The sequence below is a fragment of the Mustela erminea genome, chromosome 8 (assembly GCF_009829155.1).
Source record: "Mustela erminea isolate mMusErm1 chromosome 8, mMusErm1.Pri, whole genome shotgun sequence".
Lineage (NCBI taxonomy): Eukaryota > Metazoa > Chordata > Mammalia > Carnivora > Mustelidae > Mustela > Mustela erminea.
The window spans coordinates 86,436,502-86,462,690 of NC_045621.1; the positions used below are offsets into that span (position 1 = coordinate 86,436,502).

General features: G+C 39.0%; 1 long non-coding RNA gene and 1 pseudogene across 2 annotated transcripts; both read left to right on the forward strand.

Moving 5' to 3' along the window:
* Positions 1-28: 28 nt before the first annotated feature.
* On the forward strand, positions 29-25,048 carry LOC116597904. 2 transcript variants are annotated; one of them, XR_004288844.1, is made up of 4 exons: positions 29-143; positions 1,383-1,454; positions 20,492-20,576; positions 22,023-25,048. It is a non-coding gene; the product is annotated as an uncharacterized LOC116597904 (long non-coding RNA). The 2 variants fall into 2 exon arrangements; XR_004288845.1 differs by lacking the exons at positions 29-143; positions 1,383-1,454 and adding an exon at positions 18,963-19,245.
* LOC116597903 lies at positions 8,895-9,913 on the forward strand (annotated as a pseudogene).
* Positions 25,049-26,189: the final 1,141 nt, after the last annotated feature.

Below are 26,189 nucleotides of genomic sequence, written 5' to 3' on the forward strand. Positions count from 1 at the left end.
AGGGACCAAGAAAGAGGGAGAGAGAAACTCAAGCAGACTCCACGCTGAGGGCAGGGCCTGACATGGGGCTTGATTTCACACCCCTGAGATCACAATCTGAGCAGAAACCAAGAGGCGGTGGCTCAACAAGCTGCACCATCCAGGTACGCCACACATACTACCTTCTTATTAGCGAAAGTAGTATAATCATTTTATTTTGAGTGGAATAAAAAAAACACTAAAAGCTGATAATTCCTGCATTTTCTTTAAGATAAAATAAAATTCCTAAATGCAAGAATTCAAAAACTCTTCTAGAAGATGCATAGTATTCGAATATATGTGTAATGTGTTTTAAAGTTTACCCAGAACCATAGAGAGATAATTAATACAAAGAAAATGGAAACAATGATGGCCTGGACTGGAGAGTCTGATTTTTAAATCAAACTTTTATGGAGATCTACTGTTTCTGAAAATTACTAGATGATATATTGAATGCCTAGAAAATGTAGTCAAAAGTAGATCATCCAATCAAGAAAGTCACCACGTGTACTGGGTGGAATAGCTATTGATTTTTACTTGACTAGAATCCATTCCCCCTTCTTATGATAAGAGAAGTATAATGAATGCCTTTGCCTACCATTTTTTAGAGACTTAGTGTGCCTTGCCCTATTCTGGTCAGTAGATGGGTATGGGATCTAAGCTATGCCCATTATACTTACCTCTAAGATTTATACTTTTGAACTACAGGGAGTAGTTGGAGCTTCCTGGATCCCCAAGACTCTAATTTGTTTAGTTTTATTCTATTTGTTTCTTTGTTTTACTTTTCCATAGTTCAGTCGTTCATTTTTTTCAACAAGTATTTATTTAAGTGCCATCTCCTATGCAAAGTAATAAAATACCCCTGCCCTAATATGTTACCTAGGACAATAATGAATATAAGTCAGCAAACATAAAGTGTGTGAAACAACGGTAAGTGCTACAGAGAAAAAAAAAATCAAGGAAGGCAAAAAGACAGGATGCTTCCCTATTGGGATGAGATTGAAATTTTAACTGGGGGAGTAAAGGAAGATCTCATTGAGAAGGTCAGGTGTGAGAAAAATCCAGAAAGAGATGTGGAATTAAGCTACATGGTGATCTGGAAAGACCCAAAGATGCCAAGGTCTGAGGTGGGATTGTGCCCTGGGTCTTCAAAAAATGTGTTTGGAGCAGAGGGAAGGAGAGAGGGGGTAGTAGGAGGTGAGGTCAGAGTGGTCTGGTGGCCGGGGACAGGTCACAAAGGGACTCTACACAGTCAGAGTAAAGGTGCTGGCTTTGGCCCTGAGTGAAATGGAGCCATTGAAAAATTTAAGTAGAAGAGTGACATTACTTGACCTACATTTAAATATCATCTATTTGTCTATTAGGTTTGAAATCGCCTGAGGAAGGGGAAAGGCAGAAGCCCAGGGACTGGTTGGGAGGTTCCTGCATTCATCCAGGTGAGGAATGATAATAGCTTGAAAGAGGGTGTAGACCTTGAGGTGATGAGAAAGTATAGGACTCTATGAGTGATTCCATATCCTTAGAATAAATTATTTTTCTCTGTAAAGTTAGACATTTTGGACTTTCATTCTTGCAATCCTAGAGCGCTAATGGATTCAGAATGTCCATAAATAATAAGAAAAATAATGATCTCTTACTAACACTGCGATCTTGAGTAAATTAACCTATTTGCATCTTATTTCTTCATCTGTAATATAGCTGAGTAATAACAAGTTGAACCACATGAAACTGTCGTTTTTGTAGGCCAAAGTGGTCCAAAATCGACTTGTTTATATGGCTTACCTCTAGAACCCACCTAATTGGTTGTTGTGAGGATTAAATGAGCTAATCTATGTAAAACACTTAGAATGGTGCCTATTATGTTGTAAGAACAAACTGCGCGTTAGCTATTACTGCTCTTATTATTATCTATGTTTTACATGTGCAACATTTTTTTCACATTCATTTTCTGTGATAGCATCTTGGTATAGGCAGGACAAGCAAGATCATTCACATGTTTGAAAGAACTTTCTCCAGCACTTTAAGGGTGTTTGCTCACACATCATGCCATTTGATTCTCAGAACAATCCGGTAGCCTATGTAGCAATGTTTTCAAGTCTGCTTTGCTTATTTACATTAACTAATGAAATTTTAAAAAAAAAGTAATTTGTGCATATTTGATATTTCCCCCCGATAGACAGAGATGAAATTATTATGTGTTATCCTGACATAGACATTTTAATCGATGAGATGTACAAAAGCAAAATTTGGAGCTCTTAGCCTTTAGGATGCAGTTCAATGATGATGTCCTTCTTGAGAGCGCTTTTGATTAGTGGTGGCACATTTTGTTGCTCCGTCCTCCAGGTTCCATAGCTCTTTGCTCATATCTGTTTGTAAAGAGACATTTTGTGGATGGCAGATGTAGTATTGCAATCATTCTGTTTACGGGTCTTTTCTCCTCAGCTTTGATTTCTTATTTATCTCTGATTTCTCTACACCTAGCTTAATATCTGGCACAAAGTGGCTGCCAGGTAAATCATTAAAAAATTAACAAGGAACTAAGTGAACAAATGAATTAATGAATATTCTCTCTGTTCTATTCATTAGACAACTAAAACCCCGGATAGTGAAGTAGATTGCCCAATTTCACACAACTACCAAGTGAATAAGCTAGGAGTCAAGCCCAGGTTGCACAAATCCATGTCCAGAATGCCATCAAATGTGGCATAAAGCTTCACACCAAAATGAAAGCATGGTGTGCTCAGCCTTGAATGTGCCTACCAGACGAAAACCTACCCCAGATGGCATATCCAATTTAATCAACATCACCTGTGAGCCAAACTGAACAGTAAATGTTAAGACAGGATCACTAATAATGGGGACCTGGAATGTAGCCAGAATTAAAACAATGATCTGCTTAACAATCCCTCTGGGCTGGATGCATGTGGAGAACGGATAAATGCTGGATATCGAAACAGCTGTTCTATGGCAAACTGAAATGGGGCAATCATAGATAGCAAAGGGAGAAGAAACACTTGAAAGTTGTCTTAAATAAAGGAGTGCTTTAAATAGTGTGTGACCTGGTCGTGGCCTCTTAAGAAGCAAGCACCCCATACAAACCACCCTGGCATGCATCTCTGGAGAATGAGGTAACTTTAGGTGAGCAAAGACTATGGAATTAAAAAAGGCAATGGCAACTGGTACCCATCAGTTCAGTACGCGAAGACCATATTAGTCCAAATGTCACCCTGGGACATGAAGATCAGTGCTGCAAAGGAAAATTCCATATGTCACCACCTCCACAACTCTACCTCCTAAACATGATCATTTTCCATAAACTCCTTATAGGCATTGCATAAACTACCCTATTTTTCATATACTGCCTAATTATTTTAAGAGTATAATGATATGGTGTCTTCTCAGTATGTCACAAATTGCCTTGGATCAGAAACCAAAGCTGATGTCGAAAATACTTACTAAACAGACACAGACACAGAGTAGCCAGCCTGCCAGGCTGACTCAGTCTTAGCTTGTCCCAGTTGCCCTCTTCTTTTGGGTTGATGGCTCTACACGAAGAAGTGTAGTTAAGACAACGTACACACAGTGTTCTTGGAAAGGACTTCTTGACTGATTGACTCCCCAAGTTCATTTCTATACCTGTCTGTCATTTGGGGAAATCCCCTATCAGTGTGTCCTTTTTCAGCCATATGACTGTATTAAAATAAGTATGTTGATTACAGACTGAGGTCTAAAAGTAAGGTGACAACTGAGTAAGAAATCAGTTGTCCAAAACCAAAAATTCATGTACTCATTCATGTACTTATTTAAAATGCATACTCTGCATGACTGTGCTGATATTTGGGAATATAGAGATTAAAAACAACTGTGCTTACCTTTCGGGAGCACATAGATTAATAGAAATACAAATTTTACCACAGCTATCACCAACTATAATATGACCAAATGTTTTAAGAATCAGTTCCGTACAATCATTATAACAGTTACAAGATCACGCTAGGGTGGGTAAGTGCGGTTGAATTTCAGGTATGTAAACATTGGATCATCTCATCCAAACTTCTCAATATGGGAATTCTTATCACAAATTCCCTGAGAGGTGGCTAGCAGCTTTGTTGGATCACTTACAGTACTGGGGAGAGAAGCCATTGTGTAAGAGAAGCTACATGTTTTTAGGAGAATGAATTTTTAAAAGCACTTAGCAAGATACACTACAGTTGTGGATTTTCCCACATGACCTAAGTCTCTCACTAAGTATTTAGGTAAACTGGATCTTAAGATCGAAAGTGATTTTGAAACTTGTAGACAAACTATCTTCTGATTTTCATCCTTAGATATAAAATGGTTATTGAGTGAAACTTTCACTAATTTTGAAGAGCCCTAAGATAACACTTGATGAAAGGCATTTATGTAGAAGGAAAACTTCAGAAAAGTAAAGGACATCTTCATCCATTGTCTCTTGTCCTTATTTAGTCAGGTTATTTGGTCTTAGTTGATAAATTGTTTACCAACCCATTCATTTAGGTTGAACAAAAACTGTTAGTTCTCCTTAACCATTTTGAAGTGGGCAAACCTTTATTGGCTATGTACTAAACTCTGACACTCTGGTAAGATAGATATAGGACGAGGCAGATACTATCTCAACTTTTCAGGAACTTAGAGTCAGATCAAGAGAAGCAGACATGCAAGTAGATGAGAGCAACATGAAGTAAACCTTGTGAGAGAAGGTATGAGCAGGGATCCATGGGTATCACCAAGAAGAGTAGGCAGTTCTCTTTTCTGTGTTGGCTGGCCTTCACCAACATAACCATGTTCCAAAGAGAGAAGAAAAGACATTTTTTCCCCCCTCCCATGCGATAGCTCTCTGGGACATGTCCAAGTGATACTTCTTGTATGTAAACCACTTAATCAGTACGCTCTTCTATGTTTGTAGCTTCCCGATGGCTATTGTTGAATTCATATGGATGGTTTGAATATGTTCTCAAAGGACTCTAACAGGTTTCAGACAACTACTAAGGTCTTGATGGGTAAACTATTGGAAACCACCTAGAGTGGTATAACAGAGTATATTAGATATGTCATTAGCACTATTTCTGCTGTATCTATATCATCTCTCTATGTTGAGGCATCTCATCATTTGAAGAAAATATGGGTCACCAAATGAGACTGATCAGAAGTGCTTTCTACTCCCACCACACCCCACATTATTTATTTGGTCTCTGAGATACATTTCAGGTTGACCAAAATCATCCACTTGTGTCTCTGACCCTGTTTGGTGTTGCTGCCAGTGAGACTCCAACTCTAGAGTCACTTAATAAGGGCACAACAATGTCACTTACAGGGAACACATGTCAAAATTAAGGTTCACTAACTTGAAGCCACTTACATAAATGGAACCGTCAGGTGTGTCTGTGACCACAAGAGAAGAAGGAGAAGTTGTATTCTGTGCCGTTGACGGGTATCAAGGACAGGCTCCTTCCTTGATATGCCAACAGAGAAATTTTGTTAGCAGTATTCTGTGAACAAAACACTTAAGAGAATGTATGTATACAATAGTTTAAAAAAAAAGGGTTACTGACACAGATGCCAATTTGGTGGGGCATATGGAACATTTACACTTGCCTTTTTCTTTCTTTCTTGCTACAGCTGGTGCTGATTTAGTATGTGAAATTTTACTAGCAGGAGTGCTAATCAAGACCGAGATTCTGTAAGGATTTAGTCATTTATGTAGGGGAAACTACGGGTATCATTAAAAAGTAGAAGATCATCTTATGGAAAAGCATTATCGTTATCAACCTCATTTTTAAACTAAACAGACACAACGGTACTGTAAGTATCACTTTAGCAGCCGAAAAAGTCAGAATGTTTTCCAGATAATGTTCAAAGAGGATGGCACCCACAGTTTAAAGTTTGGTCGTGTCAGAGTAATGCAGAAGGGTGAGCAGTTTCACAGTTAGTCGCTTAACTTTTCTGCGTTGCGGTTCAGGAAAACTGCCTTTTGGAAACCGTTGATTTTTAAGGAACAAAATGTAATTGTAATGCTACGGAAGGTGAATGCGTTTCACTGAATCGTCTGGGGGACGCCGGAGCAAAGGGGAGAAGTGGTAGAAGGGCTCTGCTTTCTCCCTTATATTTCTGAATAACGAGTTTTGCAATAGAAGGCCGAATTTCCTATTTTAATCCCACCGATCATACAGGGGTTGAGAGAAAAATTAAATTAAAAAAAAAAAAATCTTTCCCAAGTGGCAACAAAAGCGTCGCTGGTGCATTAAATCTGTTGTACAGGTGGCTTGGTGGAGCTGGAGACCTGCACAGCAGCTCCAAGACATCTGCTGCCTGAGGAAACTTGCAATGTGGCAGAGGGGGGTTTGTAGCTCCCGGTGGAAGGGTGCCAGCTGCCCAGGGCTTTCGCTGCCACAGAGGAACAGAGAGTCTTGTTTCCGATGAGGAGGCACGTCCTTCCTGCCTTCCTCTCTGGCAGAACTGGTAGGGCTCGGAGGGCCCGCAGCGAAAATCCAGTGAGATGCTGTTGGGCGAGTTGTGGGGTCATTTTTTTAATAGTTTCCAGGGCTTCGTCCGTCAGTAGGACAACCAGCGTGGGCCTGCCATTGAGCCATTTTTGTTTTATGTTCATGTTTAATTTCTACGACTCACTGGAAGCTCTTCTTTATTGTCCTGATTCATGCCTTCGGTGTCCTCAGAAGAGATAAGTGAAGAGGGACGTTTTGCAAGCCACAAAATATTTTGTTGTAAAATCATGAATGGTTATAGATGTTTTAGATGGTTGGTTTAATTGTTTTAGAATATTTTGACATCAGTATGGCACTCTTAGAAGCAGAATACATATTATGACTTATAAATGACTTTTCACTAACTAATTAAAATTCATTTATCGAGTATTACCACAGAACCAACATCTATGCTAAAAACACAAGGGACAAAGATTGTATAACACACTCTATAGCCCTTACTCAGAATCCAGAATATTTAAAACATTAATTAGTAAATCTTTAATTATTTTTACTTACTTGGCTTTAATAACATTTTTACTATGAGCATGACCATCTGGGCTATCTGATTAGAACTGGAAAAGTCGAAGACCTATCCTTAAGGAACGGAGAGGAAGGGATGAGTAGGTTTGCACTGAGGTGTCCAATTTTAAAACAACCGACACTAACTTCTTCCTCTGGTCTCTTCCGTCTGTAATAGTGCCTAGGAAATGAAGTTTCAAGAGAGAAGAGAAAGGGCAGCTAGTTAATGCGTTATTTGGTTACCTAAACAAATGACAGAGTAATGCAATTCTTTCTCACAATGGCAAAAATTGGGTTAAAGTCCCAGTGTTTTGTGCCATTTGTGTAAAGACAGACAATTGAAACTGTAGTGATTTCTAAGTGCCAAGAAGTCCCGTTTCAAATTTCAGTTAGGCCATGCTGAAGGACATTCCTGTTATTTCTGAAATTGTACCTAATGAAGATGGGTAGAGACTTTCCTCAGTCGCGCAGCCGTTCAGGTGGAAACATTTGCGATCTGTTCTAAGGTGCCAAAATCTATTCCTCCCTCTTCAAACTATCTTAAATTTATCCTTAGCCATTTATTAGGTTGTCATACTTATGAGTAACAAGGAAAAGTAAAATGCCTCATTTGAAAAAGAAACAGGTATTCACTCTCTTTAAAACATATCAGGTTCGTCAGCTGAAGCATGAATTAGGATGCTCTACAAACCGTTAACGGTGACAGCAAGCATATGGCAAATTTGAACTGTCTGCAGGTCAGCTTTTACTTTTGCTTTCCAAATGTCTGTCAGTCGTTGTTAGGATCTAAATCCATGTGTTAATGGGTGGAATTCAACAATATGAAATCGTTCAGTAAATTCTTGGAACAAGCAAGGGTTTTTTTTTTTGTCTTTGTCTGTCATATACAACCTTCCCTCATAGCAATCTTACTAAATTTTGCCCAGAAAGAACAAGTCCTTGGAAGAGTATTGTTGCCTTTGCTTTTTTCAGTGAGGAAAATGATATATATATTCATATGGAGTGTGTGTGTGTGTATGGAATGTGTGTGTGTGTTTGTGTGTGTGTGTGTGTATGAATGCTTATATATACACATTAATTGGTTTCTCAAAGAACCAGGAAGGTGCTCTGATTGGTACATTCGACAGCATCATGACTTTCCCTGTTGCTATGATTGTACCTTTGACTGTGGCAATAGAAAGGCATCTTTTAATTTCTCCCCTACCTTCAGAGTATCCTTGCTTTCCAAAGCCAGTAATATTTGTAGCACAGAAGACTAATGACAGTGTGACCGTAAGGTAGTATTCTGCCAGAAATAGTAATGAGGGAGCAAACAAGTGTACCTGGGATGAAAAATGAAGTGGAGTTCCCAGGACAGATAGAGAGTGGGTTATGGACAAAGATGTGAGAAGAAGAAAGGGAGGAACAGAAGGGAAGATTTGAAATATGAGAGTCTTGAAACTGGCAAACCAGCAAACATCCAAAGAGAAGAAGGTACTGACCTCATCAGCCTTTCCTGAGTATATGTGCAAAGATGTGTGTGCCACAAGCGGCTGGAGCTGCCTTAATTTTGAAACACTTTCTTCAGAACAATTCTAGTTCTGGCTCTGAAAAGATTATGGAGTCAAACGTTGGAAGAGAGAAATGCTGCTTGTTTCTCTGGGGCTCGAAGAATTCTGGTCACATTAAAAAAAAATCACCTGTTAAAGTAAAAGCCCGAAGTTGTTCCAACTCACTTGAAACACCACAAAATAGAGTGGTCTCAACTCAACTGAAGAATAAGTTGGAGTCATCCTCATCTTTACTCTAAGGGATCCACTGTTTCATCCATTTGGAACAAGACTGCTACCTCTACTATTGATTTTCTTATTTAAAAATTCTTCCAGGATGGCTGCGGTGATCGGAGTCTCCTTGAAACGCCGGTTCCCGGCTGCAGCCCTTGGCAGAGCCTGCCTGCAGGCCTGCCGGAATTGGGGGGGTGGGGGCAGACAGCTGCCGCTGCAGCTCCCCGAATCAAGAAATTTGCCATCTATCGATGGGATCCAGATAAGACTGGAGGTAAACCCCGTATGCAAACTTACGAAACTGATTTGAATAAATGTGGTTTGAATAAATGCGGTGTTGGATGATTTAATCAAGATTAAGAATGAAATCGATTCTACCTTGACCTTCCGAAGATCATGTAGAGAAGGCATCTGTGGCTCTTGTGCCATGAACATCAACGGAGGCAGCACTCTGGCTTGCACCCGAAGGATCGACACCAACCTCAGCAAGTCTCAAAAATCTACCCTCTTCCGCATATGTATGTGATAAAGGACCTTGTTCCTGACCTGAGCAACTTCTACGCTCAGTACAAATCTATCGAGCCTTATTTGAAGAAGAAGGACGAGTCCCAGGAGGGCAAACAGTATCTACAGTCCATAGAAGATTGTGAGAAACTGGACGGGCTGCATGAGTGCATCCTCTGTGCCTGCTGCAGCACGAGCTGCCCCAGCTACTGGTGGAACGGAGACCAGTACCTGGGACCTGCGATTCTCATGCAGGCCTACCGCTGGATGATTGACTCGAGGGATGACTTCACCAGGAGCGCCTGGCCAAGCTACAGGACCCGTTCTCCCTGTACCGCTGCCACACCATCATGAACTGCACCAGTCCCTGCCCCAAGGGGCTGAATCCAGGTAAAGCTATTGCCGAAATCAAGAAAATGATGGCCACCTATAAGGGGAAGAAGGCGTCCGTGTAACTGGTCCCACACTCAGCATGACAGCCAGCTCGGCTAGACGTGCTGTATCTCCAGTCCGAGTCCCTTCAGAGGTCTTGGTTTTCCATGAATACAGTATGTATAATAAAGATTTTAAGAAATAAATAAACGTTATTCTACTTTATTAACAGCAACAACAAAAATTCTTCCATTTAAAAAAATACTTATTTATTTGACAAAGAGAGAGAAAGCACAAGCAGCAGCCAGAGGGAGAGGGAGAAGCAGGCCTCCTCACTGAACAAGAGGCCCTACATGGGGTTCCATCCCAGGACCCTGAGATCATGACCTGAGTCGAATGCAGATGCTTAACCGACTGAGCCACCCAATGCCCCAGTTCATTCATTTGTATTAAGGTTTGTGCATTTCTGAAGTATGTATCTCATAAACAGAGGCACTGGGATTCAATTTTTTAAAATCTTCATTTTAAAATTTGAAAGGGAAAAATCTTGAGAACATTATTAAAATCTCAAAAATATGAAAACAGCTTGATGTGATTCAATCGAATTTTCAAGATACCATGTCCTGGGTTTCCCAATGATTGAACTTCCATCCCATTTCCTTTGTGGACTGAGACAAAGGGGACAACAGTGCCAGCACATGGTTGTCATTCAATAAATGTGTGCTGAACTAAACCTAATATTTCCATAGGTTTTGATTCTAAACAGTCACTTACTGCTCTTTCTTAGCTTATTTTCCTCATATTTAAAATCAGGAATAATGATTCTTATCTTGCACTGCTTCCTTCTGTGCTGGTAAATATCTAACAACTTGACCATCTTCCCCCCCCCCCACCAGAGAGCGAGAGAGAGAGAGAGCAAGAGAGAGAAATAGATAAATGGATCTGGTGTGTAGCTTCTTCCTGTTGTCATAGTGTAAATATTCCCACCATGGACAATTTCAGGCTACCAGCAGGACATCACTGAGTGCTGAATTGCAAAGAGCTGTGTATAATCCACTCCTGTAGTTTGATAGAAGCCAGCTCCCAAAACACCACTGCATGGCTTTAAGTTTACGGTTTGATTTGATGGAACCGTTCTTCTGTGCTACTGTAATTTGGAACACTAAGGATATCTTAAGAAATTGTAGTTGCTGGGTTCCTTGCAAGCTGTGATATATCCATTTTCTAGCTGCTACAGTGTAGGCTGATAACCATGCCCAGCTGTCCCCTTCTCGCAGAATTGCCCTGGATCATTGAGGACCAGGAGGTGTCTCATCCAGGATGACCAGGAGGTGTCTCATCCAGGAAGATGAGACACACCCACCTCCAACTCCCCCCGCCCCCCGTGATGGGTTATAGGCATTGACTGTTTGACACAAGGGTAGAAAACTGTTAACCTTTTGCCTCAAGCTGTGACAAACTCTGTGCTACAATTTCTACTCCAGAGCTTCTTATGGGAACAGACTGAAGCCAAGACCATATCCTCTCTTGGTTCTTTCCTCTGTCCTGACCTACCTCTCTCAATAAATAACCTGAACAAGAATCATCTTCTTTGCCTACTTCTAGGGCACACAATCTAAGATAGTTGAAAGCAGAAGTGATTTTAAGAAGCAACTCTTAGAGTGGGATTATGAAGCTGGATTTGTTGTTGGCTACATGGCAGCCTGGTATGTCCCATCACTCATGGCAGGGGACATAGTAATCATCCCAGCTGTACTGTGGTAGTGCCATTGCTAAGACTTATCTGTGAACAACAGGGATGGAATTCAGGTGGAGGAGATGTAGTAATTGGTACAGTGTCTCAAGTATTTGAGAGATATGGGGAAAATGGTATCTGTAAGGACTGTGGGACTGGGTGGTTGTGGCTGGGTGCTATTGATTCAATAAAGACAGAAAATGACCCAATTAGATCTATTAACTACCAATTTATAGCAAATTGTTAGAAGGCCTTCTATAAGCATTTTAGGCTCTCATCTTCTGTGGTTGAAGGATAGACACAGAGAACAATTAGACAACTCTCAGTCATCCTAAACTTACTTGTAAATGAGGGCTGAATTTTAGAGAAGGCTACATTCCTAGAGTAGGCAGCTCTGTGTAAAAATTAGGCCCTTGTAAGAAGCAAATCAGATCCTGAGACTTTGAATCTGCCAATTCCCCTGAAACCTGTGGTTCTATAGAAGACTTACTCCTTGTTAGAAGACAGAAATTCCCCCTTGCTTGAAAACCATCAAGAGGCCTCAGATGAGACAGACCCCTTACAAAACAATGGTTTTGCTTCTGAGGTCTTCCCTTATCTCTCCTTTGGGCCGCAGACCTATAATAACGGCTAAATCTCCAATCAGACTGACTGGGAAAAGGATAAAGGTTTGCGGGACTTGGTTAGCATGTTCCAGAAAGAGCCAGGAGAGTATGCCTGGGAATGGTCCATTAGAGTATTGGATCCAGTAGGAAAGCTGTGCCTACATGGAAATACTTGTCCATCCATGGAACTTATATTGCCTAGCATAAGGGATTTTTTATAAAGTCTCCTCTATGCTGTGGTCTATGGTTTTGATAGACCTTTGCCAAATTGCTTAGCTCAAACTTCAGAGCCTGTGAGTATGTGTGCTTGTGCTTAAGTGTGTGAGTCTGTATGTTTTAGACATGAGGATGTTTGCAATCTTGGTAAGTGCTCAATGAGAGTCAAGTTTGCTGGAGTAGGTCTGGAGTCAGGCCAGATGGCCCTCAAACAAGTTCATGCCATCTAATCTCAGCTGGGCCCTCACTTCTCTTTGGCATTTTGTCCCTGTTTTCCCCCCATTATATTTCCAAAGCTGCTGTTCCAAAGCCTTCCATGTTCCTCAAGTCCAGAAAACCATTTCTGTGCATCTCACACTAGCAGATGACCTCAGAACCTACTTTACAGTGATTGAAGCTGACTACTGTAAACTCTAACTTCTTCTTCCTCCTCACTTGGCTTTGGAAACACTGTTTTCTTGTGGGTCTATCTTTGTATCACTTACTCCTGTTCATCCTTCCACCCTTCAAGTAGAGCTTCTCCACTGTCCTCTTTGGTCATCATTGTAATAATGAGCCAGACACAAAACACATCAATATCCTCTCATCTGTTCTGTCAGTTATATGTTCACTAGGTTTGTCTTTTAAATCTGGACTCGATTGGCATTGTTGAGGTAGAACTCCATTTTCTTCCTCCTAGATAATAGTAGTCTATGGTGTTTCTCTTTTTCAAGTCCTCTAGAATGCACAGACTTGATCCATATTTTTCCCACTGAGACTTTCTTTGTTTTCACTTTTTATTGTGAATAAAATGTTTCTGATTTTATTGTGAATATAATACTTTATATTGTGAAATATATCATATTAGAAGAATGTATATAATATTTAAGCATTTAATAAACAATAACATGATCACTGCTCATAACTCAGCCTAAGAAATCCAGTACTACGTTTGCTTTTGAGAGCCTCTGTTTTGTGAATTCCTGCCCAAATCTATTCCCCTTTCTCTGCCCCAAAGGTATGCACTGTCCTGGAATTATGTTAGTTTTCCCCTAGTTTTGCTTCATTTACCATCTGGGCATATATATTAATATATATAGAGATTATATATGTATATATTTATACAAAATATGTCTCTTTGTTGTTTCATTTTACTTGTTTTTGAACTTTATGTAAAAGGAATCAGAATATATTACTCCATAACTTGGTATTTTCATTCACATTGTGTTTTTGAGATCCATTTATGTTGCTGCATTTATCCGCAGGGCTTTGTGTTTCACTGTTGCATAATACTCCCTTTCAAAAATACATTCCAACTTATTATTTTATTCTATTCTACTGTCATTGGTCATTTGGATTAATTTGTTGTTGTAACAAAGTTTTACTAGAATTGTTTTTTTTTTTTTTTAAAGATTTTATTTATTTATTTGACAGAGAGAGATCACAGTAGACAGAGAGGCAGGCAGAGAGAGAGAGAGGGAAGCAGGCTCCCTGCTGAGCAGAGAGCTCGATGTGGGACTCGATCCCAGGACCCTGAGATCATGACCTGAGCCGAAGGCAGTGGCTTAATCCACTGAGCCACCCAGGCGCCCTAGAATTGTTTTTGTATAAGTTTCCTCATGTTCCTGTCTAAGAATTTCTCTAGGATATAAATCTAAAAGTGGTATTGTTGGAGATGCACAAACACACCTATACCAGGCAATTTCCAAATTGTTTTCTTTTTTTTTAATTTCAATTTTTTATTTAAATACTAGTCCAAGTTGTTTTCTAAGGTAGTTTTAACCACTTTATTCTACATCAACAGTGTATGACAAATATCTTTAGTCCAAATATTACTAATACCTAGCATTTCCAGATTTCTGACTTTTTACTGGTCTGCTTGGACATGACATTGTATTTCATGGTAGTTTTAATACACATTGCCTTGATTACTATTGACATTGAGAAATTTTTCCTGTGCTTACTCTCCATTCATCTTCTGTGAAAAACTATTCATTATATCTTTTCCCCATTTCTATGGGTTGTTTGACATTTTCATTTTAATTCATAGGGTTTCAAAATTTATTCTGGACAGCAGCAATCCTTTATCACTCTTTTCCTTTTTGGTTTATGTTTTTGTTTACTTTAAAAATTATTTATTACCCTGAAGTGTTAAGTGCATTTTCCTATATACTCTGTTAGAAGTTTAAAATCTTGGTTTCCCATGCAAGTTTGTGATCAATCTTGAATTGATTGCTCATATGTTCACCATGTTTTTCCCCCTATATAGGTCCTCAGTTGTCCTTGCATAGGTTAATGATGAATTTATCCTTTTGCCACTGATTTACAGTACTAGTTCTCTCTATATCAAGTTTCCACCTAGGTGTGTAGATCTGATTCTGAAATCTCTGTCATGTTCCCGTGGTCTATAGGTTTATCTCCACATAAACCTAATCTCACACTGTCTTAGTTAGTATATATTTGTAGTAAGTCTTGCTATCTGATAAGTCAAGTCCCTCCACTGGTTCTTCTTCTTCTTTTTTTTTTTTTTTAAGGATTTTATTTTTGTTTATTTGACAGACAGATATCACAAGTAGGCAGAGAGGCAGGAAGAGAGAGAGGAGGAAGGAGGCTTCACGCTAGGCAGAGAGCCCGATGCGGGGCTCGATCCCAGGACCCTGGGACTCTGGGACTGTGACGTGAGCCAAAGGCAGAGGCTTTAACCCACTGAGCCACCCAGGTGCCCCTGGTTCTTATTCTTTAGATAAAGATTTCTTCAGACTATCCTTCAATCATAGAGAAAAACTTTATTCATTTAGAGCTCTGATTCCCACCCTTTAACCTAGTTTTTAAATTCTTTATAACTTTTTTTTTTTTTTTTTTTGCATTAGTCTTCTAAATAGTCTAGGGAGGAAAAGAAGGGAAAAAATAGGAGTTACAAACCAAATATGCATTACAAATTACTTTGTGGATTGGTTCTGGGTCGGGGCACTCCTTCAATACTTGGCCAGGCTATTTAAAACTCTGCCTTTGACTGTACTTCCCACTAGTCTGGAGATTGAAGGCTCTCCAGCAGTGGGAGCTTAAGTCTTCTGAGGCCTTCTCTGACATATATCCCATCCTGGCCATGCGTGTGTCATTCTTCAGTCCCTGGTCTACATGGAAGCTATTCAAATCCCTATTCCTCTATTTATCCTCTTTGCCATCCTCTGCCTTTCCAGACTTCTCAATCTATCCATTGCTTGTCCCCTGCATTTCCCTTGCACAGGCCCCGTCCAGTACCTGTGTCTTTAAATGTTTTGGGAAAGCTGCCTGGGAAGCCACCTCAGCCCTGGGAATGCTCCAAATTGCGTGAAACAAAGGGAAATCTTTATGCTGGTCATTGAGGAAACTGCCAGACCCGTGTGGAGACCCCAAAGCACAGTTCTTTGAGATTAAGGTCAGTGTGGGTCCCTCCAGCACCAACAGTGGCATCGCTCTGCAATCCGAGGTGTAGGGGGATTGGGGAGGGAGGCACTTTAAAATGCCACAGTACTCTCTCCCTATAAAGCAACAGTGTCTTTCTTCACCCAAACTATCCTCTGGTGGTAAGTTCCTGATTGGATTTCAGTGTTCTTCTAGAGTCCATTCTGATAGTTTTTGCCAGCTCATTAGTTGCTTTTGGAAAGGATGGAGCCTGGGAGTTCCCTTTTTACCATTTTTGATGATGTCCCTGCGCCATTAGCCTGTTCTTAGAGTCTTTGCTTTTCTGTATTCATTTTAGAATCAGTTTGTTAAGTTGCGTGAAAAATCTAGTTTCTTTATTCAGTTAAGGTAATTTCGTTTTGAGATAATTTTGAGATAATTGTAGATTTTAAATGCAGAAATAATACAGAGATCCCATGTCTTCTTTACTGAGGTTTCCTTTCAAAAGTATAGTACAATATCCCAACTGGAATACTGACATTAGTACAGTCAAGATACATAATTATCTGTTATCACAAGGCCCACTTGTGTTGCTCCTTTATCGCCACATTCAACTCCCCTCTCATCTTCACCTCTTTCCTAACCCCGGCTAACCACTAGTCTGATCTCCATGTCTATGATTTTGTCATTTTAAAAGTAGTATGTAAATGAAATTATACAGTGTATTTCCGTTCCTTGTCTCATTCTTTTTTTGAAAATTTATTTATTTATTTATTTGACACAGAGAGATCACAGGCAGGGGTAGCGGCAGAAGGAGAAAGAGAAGCAGGCTTCCCATTGAGCAGAGAGCCCAACACGGAGCTCGATCCCAGGATCCTGGGACCATGACCTGAGCCAAAGGCAGACGCTTAACCGGCTGAGCCACTCAGGCCCCCTTCCTTGTCTTGTTCTAAGAATCTCTATACAATGGCAAATAGAAGTAGTGGTAGAAAGTGATACTGTTACATTCCTGATTCTAAACATAATCTGTATGACTGTTGTCATAGGTGGTCCTGTAGATATTTTTTATTTAGTTAAAGAAGATCTCTTCTATTCCTAGTTTGTTAATAATTTTTTTCTGAATGGAGGTCGCATTATATTGAATGCTTTTGCTGTACCTGTTGGGGTGACTTTGATTTTCTCTTTTAATCTTTTAATATAATGAAGTCATCTCATAGTTTGGTAACACTGAATCAACTTTGAATTTGTGAAATAATCACAACTTGATAATAATGTATTATCCTTTTTTACATATTCCCTGGATTTAGTTTGTCAATATCTTTTTTCATGTGAGATTGGCTCATAATTTTCTGTTTCAAACTGACTCTGCATGGTTTTGGTGTAAGAGATATGCTAGTCTCACCAAATATGTTAGATAGTATTTCTTCTTCTTTTCCTCTCTAAAAAAGTGGAATAATCTGCTTCTTGACAGCTTGGTAGAATGCATTAGAAGGAGTATTTCAAGGAAGTGTTTTCCTTTGTGGGAAATTTTAAACTACTTTTTCAGTTTATTGAGAGGGTTCTAAGGTGATTCAGATTTTTCTAGGTCTTCATGAGTATGTTTGGTTACGCATTTTTCAAGAATTTTTTTCTTTCATAGAATCATTCAAATTTACTGCAATAAAGTTGATATAATATTCTCCAATGTTTTTAGTGTGTGCTGCATCATTAATTAAGTCCCCCTTTCATTCTTACTATTGTATATTTTACATTCTTTCTTTTTTTTCTTGATTGCTTTGAGAGACATTTGTTCCTTATTAGTCTCATTATACAACTAACTTTCGGTTCTACTGATGCTCTATATTATCCTTGACTTTTTTTTTTAGATTTTATTTATTTATTTGAGAGAGAGAGAGTGCAAGCGAGTGAGAGTGAGCACAAGCAGGGTGAAAGGCAGAGGGAGAAGCTGACTCCCTGCTGAGCAGGGAGCCTGCTGTGGGATTCAATCCCTGGACCATGACCTGAGTTGAAGGCAGGCCTTAACCCACTGAGCCACCCAGGTGCCCTTTCTTTGACTTTCATTTAGTTATTTTCTGTTATTCTATTGTTTGTTTCTATTTGCTTTGTTGTGTTCATGCCCATTTCTGCCTTGGCCTCAGTTTGCGTCCTGTCACTAAAACATGACTCATTGAAATTAGGTTCCAGGTCACCAGCAGATGCCTCGGATCAAAGTTCATCCAAATCTCCTTAGCCTCTTGGATTGTTTTGTGTTTGGTTCCCGTGTAGTCCTTTATTGCTATAAAAGCTCATTTATACATTACAGAAAGGTGTCTTATTTTTTGACCACTTTTTAAAGTGTGCTTCCCGAAAGAGTTTCCTCAGAAATTGCTCAGCTTTATAACCCTCAAACACCCTCCATGGCTCCTACCGTTTGGAAACAGTATCCAAGTTCCTTAGCATTACTTTCTGAGGGATGTGACCTCAACCTGTCTTTCATAACTTTAACTCCTGCCAGGTGATTTCCTTTTCCCAATGGAAACTACTTTTTAATTATTCTAGACCCAGATCCGTGTCATTTATTGGTGATAATTTCCTAATTTCCCCATCCTTTGAACTTGTAAGCCACTTTGTACTGTAATATTACTAACAGGCTGTACTGAGATCTTTGCATCACTGGTCAATGTTTGACAAAGGAATGAATTTATGCCCACATCTCGGCTAGATTTTGATTTCATTGAGGGCAAGGACCGTGTCTAACAGAGAGTAGCCTTTCTGTGGAAAGAAAGAGTAAAATTTTGAATCTCTTAACGTGAAATACTTCACATGTATTTTCTCCCTAGGTCCACCTTTGATGCTCTGCCTCTAGAAGTCGTTAACCAATAGAGTAATAAGACCCTATAGCCACTAGAATTTTTCTTTCCTACAGATTCAAGCACCTGTGGCCCAGCTCTTCAGTGGTATTAACCAAATTACACCACGCATTTTGGTTGTACCTTTGGGTTCCGGAGTCTAATTGCTTGTAATGAAACACTGGAGTCATAATTTGATGGTCTGTAGGTTTCTCAGCTGTTTCTCTCTATGAGAAAATATATAATGGGATATTTTACACGTGACTGTCTACATTTTATATGCAACACATCAGTGTTGTGTAAATTTTGTGAACAACTTCTATTATCTTTGAAACCACAGAAGCAACAAACAGTTATAATTATAGTCTGAAGAAGCTATAGTGTTTCAAATATGCCTACAGTAGTGGTATTACAATGAGAATGTTCCGTTCGCCTGCAGCTCTCACTACGCTCAGTGACATCACAATTATACTAAATTTTAACAGAAACTTCTGTCCTTAAACAGAAACAGCTTGTTTGAAACTCTTAGCGTTTGCTTTCTTCTGAATTCTTTGATTCTTCCCTGAATAAAAGTGGGAGAAACAGTAAATATCGTGGCATAGCTCCATTCTTTGTTACTTCCCGGCTGGTTTCTACTATCCTGGAGTAATAGGTATTCTACTTTGCTCCACATGGGAATGAGTGCACGTTATTTAAAACTTCTTTCTGTGCATCTGCTACTTGTCAACTCATGATCTTCTGATCCTTGAAGATTTGACAACCCTGTGATTTGCTGTAATGGAATTACTGAAAAGTTATCAACAAAGACGTTGCAATGTAAGAATGCAAAGGAAGTCCTTAGATGTTTAGAGGGAAATGAACTTCAAAAGCAGAGTGGTGGCCGCAAAGAAATACCTGAATCATACCATTTTTGGAGCGGTCCTGCATGTCTTTAATTTTGTCATCTGGGAGAGAGGATGTTTAGGTTGCCTTTCCTCTACCGCGGCTGTGACTTATTTTTGTTTCTGTAGCGTATGCATCAACACCTCATATGGTATTGAATACACCTCAGACTGGGAAAGTGGAATCAGGGGAAACTCTACCTGAAAGTAGAAACGGCCGAGTCCTACTTATTTATGCCTTTTCCTGACTTTTCTGCCACTGACTGTGGCAGAATCCTTCAACCAATCTTTCAAGTTTTCTGGGCCTTTATCTCTTTAGCTGTAAAATATAAATGTGGGTGGGATCTGCGATCCTCCAAGTGTTGTCCCTTGATGGGTCACATTAGCACGACCTGGGAACTCCTTAAAGAAGCAAATTCTCCGGCTTTACCCCAGCACCACGTATTCAGAAAGTCTGAGGGTGGCGCCCAGTGGTCCCTGTTTTGAGCAGCCCTTTGATGTCCATTAAACACTTTGAAAGCCAATGGGTTAGATAAACTTTAAAAAACTTCCAATCCTAAACTTCCGTGAATCTCTATAAATTTAAGGGTAATTTAGGCCTAAATTGGATGTTAAGTAGGCATATTCTTCTGCTTGTAATTAAATTTAAAATTTGGATTCCAAACACAGATTTAGAAGCATATGTAAGAAAAAAAAAAAAAGAATGCTAAAAGTGTTGCCCAAAAAAACGTAATTACTCTGAAAATGTTTTTGAATATAAGCATTTGTAGAATTTGCCTCGACTTGACACTGCAGAATGAACTTGGTATTTCTGTCATACATGTATCTTGATGAATATTTCCACTGACTGATCATCACTGTTTAATGGCTGTGATTTCAGAAAAATAATTTAAAATTATTCAGATTTATTATAATGCATTTCTTATATTTATGGAGAATTACCGTTAATAATCTGTTCTACATAAGTGCACATATGGCTAAGATTTTTGTTATTGAATATTTGGGCCTTTGGTCTCCTATAGAGGGAAATGTCCTTGTGTTTAACCACTTCTGTGCTTTATTAGCATATGCTTTACCTAACAGGCTGTCTGGCTCCACTTTTTATTAGTGTTGAGGAGTTTTGGGTAGTGATTTTCTAGGATTGGTGTAATTCTATTAACCAAAGCTTTATTCTTCCCAAGGTCATTGAAGGAATGAATTGGAGAATCTTTTCTTCTTAGTCTAAATGAAATAATAAATATAAATATGCAACAGAGACGGCAGAAAGTAAGTATTTCAAATAAAAATACAATATTATAGTGAATCTAGAAAGTAAAATGAGAACTGGAGAAAGGAAGTGGGCAAACTATTTTTTATCTTATGTTAATGAATAGTATGCAGTCTGAAGACCTGGCCAAAATAAAGACTTTCTAGATCTCTGCTTTCTGTAGGAGGATCCAAAATCAACCCAATGACTGAAATTGATGTATGTATGTCACATTTCAGGTAGCTATTTTCATGTGAAAAATTACCTATAACATTAATTGGCTTTGTTTTTTTCTTTGCCACTAGAAATAGCCCAAAGTAGCAAACTAAAAGTATTAAAAAATAAGTTTCTATTACAAAAGGAAATAAAATGCACAGATACTTTGAAAATGATTAATTCAACACATATTTGTTGAACACCTACTATGTTCTAGACACGGTGCTTAACACTGAGGTTAGACCAATGAATAAGATATTTATGCACCTTGTCTATCAGAGATGAGGATGCAGTGAGGGATGCCAACATTAGAAAAGTGATTATGCTAACTATAATTAAAAACATAGTCCAATTATTATTATGAATTAGATATATAGACTATAATGATAATATATGATACAAACATAGCCTAGTCTGGCTATCAGAATAGACTTTGATATATGTTATATATGTTATAGTGATGGTCACCTTGCTATTTGGGGACTGGAAGGTTGGGAGCAAGAATAATGTAAAAAACCAGTTAGGAAGCCTAAGTATGTTTCCCGCTATTGTGGCATTTATAAAGGTTGTGATGTAAAGGTTGTGCAGAAAATACCAAAAATGAATAACAAAAACTTGTATAACATTTGTCTGGTTTTCTGTCATTACATAACAAGCCATCTCAAAATTTAGTGGCTAAAGACACCAATATATCATATCAGGTGTCATATTTCTGAGTTAGCTGGTGATTCTTAATTGGAATTTCTCATGTGGTTGCAATCATACACTTACCAGAGTCATCTAAAAAATCAACCAAAATGGCCTTTTCTACACCTATGCCTGATACCTCGCCTTCATGTGGCCAAACTTTTGTCACTGTAAGCTGAACTTTCTTTATGGCCCAGGACTCCAAAAGTCAGGAAATCAAAACCTGCCAGTCTTGTAAAAGGACTTTTAACTTGGAACTGGCATTGCATCATTTCTACTGTGTTCATTTGGTCAAAACATTCATAGGCCGGTCCAGATTAAAACTGGCCAAAGAACAACTCCACATCTTGATGGAGAGTTTAAAAGAATGACAAGATGACCAAGATGACTCCCATTGATCTTTGCATTTTGTTTTCATGCCCTTATAGAGTCCTTTTCCATATTGGATCAGGTCAATCCTGTGTAACCAATATGAGACAGTAGAAATGATAGTCTGTGACTTCCAGGCTAGGTCATAAAAGTCTTGGCTCCTACCTTGTTCTTTTGTATCACTTTCTTTGAAGAGAGCTAATCGCCATATTGAGCAGCATTCTGGAGAGGCCACATGGAGAGAAATTGAAACCTCTTAACAGCAAGTACCAACTTGTCGGCCATGGGAATGATCCACCTTGGAAGTGGATTATTCGGCCCCAATCAAACCTTCAGGTAACTGCAACTCAAGTCATTATTTTGACCAGCACTTCATGAGAAGTCTCAGGCTTGAATCGTTCGTCTAAGAGGTTATTGAGTCCTGACCCACCAAAACTTTGTGATGTGATAAATATTTATCATTGCTTCAAACTACTAAGCTTGGGTGCAATTTGTTATACAGCAATAGATAAGTAACCCAGAGGTAATTTCTGGAGATAACCTGAGGACATTGTCTATGGTTTTTTCATTAGTGAATCTCACGCCATATAGTACCTGACTCATAGTTTGGTAGTACATGAAAGAATGAAGGTCATGATATTACATTCACTGAATGGCCTTCCCATTGTTTAGCTTCTTGGAATGAGGAAAGACAAACATTCTGAGTGACAGGAAGTATGTACAGGGAAGTGGGGTTCTGTGTGCAGAAGAAATACGGTCTTCATGTAAAGACAGAGCACTCAGGGGAAGGTAGGTGCTCACTTTTTGATAGGTGTTACAGGATTGTTCACAACTCTGAGCAGTACTGTAGAAGTCAGAGACCAAAAATTTCCTGAGGATGATAAAAATTATATCAAAGATGTCCTGTTTGGGCCTGCATCCTTTTCTTTTATCATAGAAAGTGATTAGACTGATCATCAGAAAAACTGATCTGTTCTTCAAAGAAGCTGTTGGTTGCTGCTTAGTGACTTCTGTTCTGCTATGCTGGCTACTCATGGAATCTGGGTTGATTTGGCCTTCTATCTTCTCAGTCCATTCATTCTTTCCTTATAGCAAAGATAAACCCAAGATCTATTTTCTAAGTATTTTGAAGAAATGCTGATTGAATATCAGACAAGAGCAACAGAAGTAAGTACGCATCCGTATAACAAACTCTTAGAACTTCAGAAGTAGTCATGCAACTAAAATCATTATCCCTGTGTTCTATAGTTCATAACATTTTCCTTTATCTTGGAAGCTTTAAAGAAGATATTCAAGACAATGAACTTCACCCGTATTTTATTAATATAATTTTGGCATAATGCTTCTGTGTATCAGTATTTTTCCAATCTATAATTGAGGAATGAAAAACAGTAAGAAAAAAATATAGAGTCAAAGTGGTTTTCAGTTGGAACATCTTGGAAGAGTCCTCTGGAATCAAAAGCGGTATTATAAATTAGATATCGATCTCTCTTTCTTGTATGTATTATTTTTAAATGGGTTATGTTTAAAAGAAAAAGAGAGACGACGCTTGAGTAAGAATCACAGGACAAGAGAGAGTATTCCAAGGAGGGAGAAATAATAGGTAAGGTGTTTGAAAAGGGAGACAGATGGGGTGAGACATACACAAAGGTCAGCAAGTTCAAGTCTTTGACTGGAGCAATGAGTGTGGGCTGAATAGTCCCCTCTTGCCCATCTGCCTTCTTGCACCACGACTTCTCATATCATGTTTCTTCCCTGCATTCAGGCTCAGAAAAGGTAAGTGTGAACTGAAATGAGTTCACTCCACCCAGCGTGAGCTCTAGCAAACCCTTCTGCACACAGCGGGGTATATGTGGAAACAAGACTGAATTATCAGTGTGGATGGAGCCAAACAGAGAAAAGAAGAGTTGGGGCCAGGATGAAGTCACACGACTGACACATGTATTCTGTACAAAGTTTTTGTGTTTTCAAGTCAAAAGACTACTTTTCAATGTTTGGAAGAATGAAAACCATGGTGGTTGTGCATTGTTCTTGTTGGATGTACATTTGGTTCAGTATCTTTCAACAGTGACAACTAAACAACAGAGTTAAATATACATCCTTTTTTAACTGGAAAAATAATGTGTTCTCTTTGAAGAAAATTTGGAAATGCAGAGAAGTACAGGGAAGGAAAAAGAATAGGAAAAAACTACTACCATGAAAAACACATTATTTGTTTGGTATATTTTCTTTTTTTTTAGCCCAGTTCCCCCTTTTTGTCTATGCATGGTGCTTGATACCCCTCCACACACAATTTTGTATTTGTCCTTTTTCATTTAATTTGATTTTACAAGTAATTTCCTTATTAATTAATTTTTTATAAATGGCTATGCCATCTTTCCTCATGTGTGAAAATGTGGCTATTGTTTTCTTAACTATCCCTCTCTTTCTAGGCATTTAGGATGGTTTGATAGTCACTGTTATAAATGATGTTATGATAAACTTCTTTGTGTACTACGTTATTTCTGGATTTAAAAATTCCTTAAAGGATAGATTTCTGGGAATTTTATCCTTTATCAAAGGATAAAAATAGCATGTACATTACTCTTTATGATTGTATGAGCATTGGCTGGATATTTTGATGAAGTATATTTCCTCTTCACAATTAATGGATGCTAATCAAGATCCAAAATCATATATAAGACATGTCTATTTAGACCTGGGCTTCTCTTCAGACTTCAGAACTTGGTGTCTTCACTGTGGTTGTTCTCCTGTGTCTTGAAATCCATCGTGATGCTGCATGTTTGGCAAGCATTGGATTGTAGGCCAACAGACACGACTTTTCCCTGAATGATTTCTCATGGAAGAGATGGGGGTGGGGATGAGGGAAGGAGAATAAGATAACTCTACAAACAATATGCAAGACATCAATAAACGTGCTTTGCCAAATAGTTTGAGAATCTGAGAAGACACAATAATGCTTACAACATAGACTCCCCTTTCTATTTTTTCACTGTTTCAAAAATACAAACGTTTTGGGATATGCCTTCCGATAAAGCTCCACTGAAATCACGCCTGCGCAGAATGTTTACATACAATACAGAAACCTTTGTGAACAAAGACGTGTTGTTGAAGTGATCTTGCTCACCTCTATCTCCTTTAGAGACTCACCTTTTGTAAATAAAATGGAAGCTGATGGTTTTATTCAGTTACTGTTTTAGATGTTTGCTTTTCACTAACCTTTTATTACCCCGTAAATATTTTTAGATGTTGTTATGAGTGCGTCCCCCTAATAGTTTCAAATTCCGTGGTGTCATAATCTCACAAAAGGCTCAAGTACTGATTATGCCTCAGATAATGTAGTTGTTAATGATCAACTTAATGTTAAAAGCCATTACTGCTCATTGACATAATTCTGAGAACATTATACTGTAGGAGTGCACCTTTTGTGTGGAAACAGAATGACAAAATTGAAATGTTAAAAGTTGAGTGTCTGAATAATAGCCTGTGAAATCATTTAGACAAGACCATTGTTGCCTCTATTGTTCAAAGACTAGAGAGTGACAGGATGAGACAAAAAAGGAGAAACACCACAAGGGCTCCACTTGCAGGTTTGAAGGGAGATGGAAAGCAAAGAGGATCCTTGTTTGTCTGTTTCCCTCTCTTCCTGGAAGGTCTTCCCCTAACAACAGAGCACCCTCCTCTGGCCACTTGCCAAAAGGGGATGCCTGCCTCATTTGTGATTGACAGGACTGGAGCCAGGCAGGGAGTAGTTGTAAATGCCCTGCGAGGATTTTCCAAAGCAAGCATCGCCTGAAAGTGACCCAGACCGGTCACCCATGACCTCCTCCATGCTGCTGACTCAAGGGTTTTTGGTCATGAACAGTTGAAAGCTGGAGAGACTTTAGAAAGGCAGTAAGTATACAGTCACCTTTCCAACAACCTGTCAGCTCACTTTGGTACGTTTCGACTCGGCGTCCATTTTCTGTAGTATCCTGGGTCTGTTTTGATCCTGGGGATGGAGGCAAGTCAGTAGAGTCTAGAGAGGCAGAAGATGGTGTGTGTGTGTGGTCGTGTGGCAGAGGGATGGCTGGGTGGACCCCATGCTTACTTGATGGAGCCAGTGGGACCTAAAGCAGAGGTGTAATTTCCTGCTGGATCATCTAAACGTCACTCTTCCATGCTCAAAGTCCGAATTTCTTACCTTGACTGACCATTTACTAATGTTGCTATTTGGGTACAACAGCAATCAGATGAGCAAATATGGGTGGATTACGACTAGTTCGTCATTGTGGCTAGAAAAACCCAAAGTTTATAATTTGCTTACATTGGGTGAATGACAATTATCTTCATATAATATTAATGTTACTGTCAAGTTTTTA